Raw genomic sequence first — 4,933 nt, 5'->3', positions numbered from 1 at the left:
CAGCCCTGCTGGCTTGCTGCGCATGGCAAAGGGGCCAAAGGAGGCCCTTGCTCCTTGCAGCTGTGGAAGATCGGGATATGGATGGGTGCATTTTCTTGTGTTTGGGGTGCCTGAAGAGAGGGCAGTTTGTACCAAAGCTGCTCTCCTCCTTTCCCCTGACTTTGATGGTGCTACAGGGCAGGTGCTGCTGGTGCTTTGCCTGCAAGGCCCAGTGTATCCATGTGTTCCAGGCTGCTGGAAGAAGTGGACATCATGCCCTGTTCAGGATCCTCATGGTTCCTTCAGGATCTGAGGATGCCCTCTTGGTCTGTCTCCGGAAGGAAGAGCCATGCAGAGATGCAGCAGAAGTAGGGCCTCTTCTTTGGGGGAAGCTGAAGAGAGGGCTAAAGCAGTGAAGCAGGACTGGGGCGAACGTGTGCGTGAGGGCTGGTCCCTGCAGGTGGTCATTGGCCACAATGAGCCAGGCTGTTGGGTGCACTCATCTGCTCCCCGTGTGCCGCGTGACTCCCGCTGGGCCTGGCAGAGCTGCCTTCCAGCTCATCTGCCAACAACCTTCTTGCCTTCTTCCTTGCTTGTCCTGCTTTGCCAGGCACCATACACTCATTCCCAACTCCGTAAGGGGGCAAGATATTCCACAGCCTGACATTGGAATGGATACACGTTACTGGATAAGAACCATTGTTCCTTTGCAGGCCTGGCCTTGGAGGCTCCCTTCCTTTCCAGAGAGCAATGCCTGCTCTCCTGAGGATGAGCTTGTCCTCTCCTGGCACTGCTTGAGTGCAGGCATTTAGAAGGGGAGCACCTGAGTGTGGAGCAGAGCTGCGGTCCCTGCTGCCTGTGGGGAATGCTCTTTGGTTCAGTTATGTCCTACACTCCTTTTCTCTGCCACAGTTTTCTCCCAGAGAACAACCCTTGGAGGAAATAAAAGAAGAAAAAGGGTAGGAAAACACAGAATGAAAACAAATAAAAAGATAAATAATTGGAATGAAAACAAAGTAAAAAATGATAAAAATAAAGAAGAGGAAAAGAAAAAAAAAGGAAAGGTAAAGAAGAAAAAAATGTAAAGAAAAGAAAAAAGAAGAAGAGTAGAAAAAGAGAAAAAGAAGAAGAAGTGAAAAAGAATGAAAAAAGAAAAAGGGTGGAAAATGGTCTGTGGCATCCCAAGGGCCACGTGTGAAGGGAAATCCTAGAGGGAAACTTTGCTGGACCCCACTTGCCCCTAAGGTCTGAAATCTTAGGGCAACACACACACATCTGCAATGGGGATGATTTCTGTGCCTGACATCACTTGGAAACACCACACAACACAAAAAAGAATGATACAGGAATATATATTTAAACAACAACAAAAATAACAATATTATAAACAATAGCAAGAAAAATAACAACAATATAATAAACAATAACAACAATAAAACTAACAACAATATTAACAACAATAAAAGCTAATATAAAAGTGTATACAGAAAAATCCACATAAGAAGTCATTGCTGGCGTCCGTGGCCTAGCACTTCCCAGCAGCAGCCAGGGTGAAGGGGAGCTTGGCCTGCAAGGGAAAAGGAGGCGTGAGCAGGGCCGAGGAGCGGCTCGGGGGCTCCCGTGGAGCAGAGGCTCTTTGGCGGCTGCGCGGGCTCTTTGGCAGCAGCGCTGCCGTCATTGGTGCCCTGGCAGAGGCTTGGCGTGGCCAGCGCAGCCCAGAGGCCGGCAGAGGGGCTGAGGCAGCAGGTGCCCAGGCCTTGGGCGCTCCTGCGCCCTGTGCAGCTCTGCCCCGGCGCCGCGGCCCGCCAGAGCGCCCGCACACCTGGGCCAGGCTCCCGCGCGGCTGCTCCCCAAAGGCAGCGCGGAGCAGCGCCAAGGGGCCGGGCACAGCCCCAGCTCTGCCCGTGCAGCCGGCAGCAGGGGTCATACCTGGGGGCTGCAGCCGGAGCTCTCCCACTCCATGGGCTCCTCCTGGCTGCAGCCGACCAGGCCACTGCTCCCCACTGTCTGGAAGAGAACAGGAGACCTTGGTGGGGATGGTGCGTGGGGAAGAGGAAGGATAAGGGCATCCAGGGTCTACAGGGTCTGTACCTGGCTGCTGCCATAGCTCAGCCATTCCATTGGCTCAGGTTCATTTCCTGCAGTCCGATCAGTGCACGGAATCTGCAAGATTGAAGTACGTGTTTGCAGGGGAGGTCCCACAGGCAGGAAGTCCTAGTCCCAGGGTCCCTCCTCCAGTCATGGGAAGCGGGAAATAGGGAAGCGGCCCGATCCAGCCCCAGCTCTCCCCATGAGGCTGGCAGCAGCAATACCTGGAGAATACAGTCGGAGCTCTCCCATTCCATGGGCTCTTCCTCCTGGCTGCAGCCATGCAGGCTGTGGGTGCTGAGAGCCTGGAATAGAGCAGGAGAGCTTGTGGGGACGGTCATGGTGGCAGCGCTGGCTCTGTGCGTGGGGCCTCGTGTCCCCTGCGTGCACGGGGCAGGCAGTGCACAGAGCCAGGGCGCCAGGCTCAGGCAGCAGCCCCCGAGGCCTTGGCCGCTCCTGGCCCTGGCGCAGCTCTGCCCCAGCACCCAGGCCTGCCAGAGCTCCCTGCCACCTCTGCCACCAGCCCTGCGGCTGCTCTCGCAGAGCCAAGCGCCAGCCGTCCCCGCGCAGCCTCTGCCTGCGTGCACAATACCTGTACCGAGCTCTCCCACTCCATGTCCTCAACTTCACTTTTTTCCATCTTTCTCACTGTCCTGAGTCTGCAACAGAATCAAATTGTTTACATTTGCAGCCATGAGCACCAAGTGTCGCGCGGTGGCTTTGGGGCCTCCCCTGGGAGGCATCGCGCAGGCTGCCCTGCAGCCCCGCAGCTCCCCTGCATCTCGTGGGCACCGCGGGTGGCCCCTGGTGCTGCGCGGCCCTGCTGCTCACCTGACCTTGCTGCTGCGTGGCCAGCACTGGGGCCACTGTGAGGCGCAGCCCTGGGAAGCATCCGTGTTCCCGTGGCGATAACTGCCCCTCTGGGATGTTCCACTGCTCCGTGGGGGGAGGAGGGCAGCGGCAGGGGCCAGGGGGTCGCCGTGAGGAAGGGTCTGCGTGTGCTGGACTCCCCCTGGCACTGCTGAGCCTGGCGGCAGAGAGCAGTGCGTGGCCTTGGGATTGCTGGGTGCCAAGGAGGGCTCCTCACGCAGCCCCATGGCGCTGCTGGCGGCTGCCTGCCCAGAGGCCGGGCTGCACTTGGAGCTCTGCTTCCACCCCCGCAAACAGCCTTGAATGCCTTGATCTTCTTCCATTCTCCACTCCTGCCCTTACAGCCGAATGGACTCGAGAAAGTTTTGTTTTCCATGGTGGAGACATGTTCCTTGGTAGCACATTGAGTGCAAAGGGCAGTTGTGCCCTGGGGCCAGGTGTGCATGTCCTCAGCAGAGCCCTTGTGAGTTGGTGGTGGCCTGGGAGCCCCTGGTGCTGCTGGGCTCCTTCTCTTGTCCTGCTGCGCACCTTGCAGGCGCCGTGTGCTGTGGCTGAGAGCAGCCTTGGTGCGGCTCCTGCACTGCTGCCCCTGCCACGGCTTCCTAGGGCTGCAGAGGGCAGAGCAGGCACAAATGTGCCCTCAGCAGCAGCAGGGACCAGCTGTAGCTGTTCTGCCCTGCACTGCAATGGTCACTTGCTAAACGAGGTGAGTTCCTGACACTCAGGTAAGAACGGTAAAGCCAGGAGCAGATGGAGCAGGAGATCCCCCTCGCGCAGGGGACAACCCTCCAAAAGCAAGCAGCGCAAGGCCTGCCACCAAAGTGCTGGAGCTGAGAGAAGCATCTTGCTGCTGGCCAAGCTTACTTGCTGGTATACCGCAAGGGGCTCCCGCTGGACAGAGCAATCTCCATCCTGGTCGCCAGATCTTAGCATCTCTCATGCCAACAGAAATGTTCTTGGCATCTCTGACATCACAAGCTCAGAAATAATAACCTGCTTATCCGGCATTATCTTTTTCTAAGTAAAGGCCAAACTTGGTAAATATATTTTAAGTGACTGACTTTCCCAAGTATGGAAAACCTGTTCTGGGCTTGCTGAAGCCAAGGCGCCCTCTCCTTTGATTCTTTTGGTGCTGGGAGTGCAATTGCAGGCTGAGTGTTTGGCTCCAGTTTTATCCACGGTGATGGGCCAGGGATTATACACCAGAGGGAATTTACCCTCCTCTCCCTCTGCCTCCCCCTTCCCCAAACACAGTCTCAGAATATGGAATTGGGTTGTGTCAAACCCTGGTTTCTTTGGCTCCAGCAGCAATTCAGCGGCACCTGAAGAGTTAATTTATGGCATGAGAGTCTGGCCATGTGTGAAGAGGCCACTTGGCTTTTAGCAGAGGATCTCTAAGTTGTGCGCCTGTTCCTGTGCTGCTCACGGCGGCATCGGGGAGGCCGGTGCGCAGGGCAGGAGCTGCTCTCTGGGGCAGTGCAGCCCCGCAGCGCAGGGGACAGGGACACTGCGCCCTGGGCACCTGTGCAGAGCAGGGGGGTCATTTCTCCCCTTTGGAAGCAGCTTGGGAAACAGCCAGATACAGGAATGGAAAGTAGGTTTTTGTGGACTTCCCCACTAATGAGTAAATTCCCAAGAGCGGAGTGCCCAGCTCTAGGTTAGGGGATCAAGTGCAGCGTGAGCAGGTACCAGGACACGTAGCCCCTCTTCCCCCGCACACCTCAGCCCCAGCCCAGCGCCCTCCTGCCAGCAGCCCGTGTGCTCGTGGTGCGCTCTGCGAGCCGCCGTGCCGGCCTCTTGTGCAAGCGCTGTGGCCTCCAGGGCCTCCGCTCCAAGGAGCCCCGTCTCTATTGAAGCCATGGATGAGAAGCCCTGTGTCCCTGTCCACGTGGACATCCATGGGAAGCTGTTGCTGTCCTTGGACAGCACAGGGACGTGCTGCCCTCACCAAGCAGAGTCCCCACAAGGGGCTGCAGCACCCACTCCCCACAGCCTC

The sequence above is a fragment of the Tinamus guttatus genome, unplaced genomic scaffold (assembly GCF_059628265.1).
Source record: "Tinamus guttatus ecotype Peru unplaced genomic scaffold, ASM5962826v1 Tinamus_guttatus_pri_ptg000322l, whole genome shotgun sequence".
Classification (NCBI taxonomy): Eukaryota; Metazoa; Chordata; class Aves; order Tinamiformes; family Tinamidae; genus Tinamus; species Tinamus guttatus.
Note: the sequence above shows the minus strand (reverse complement) of the source record.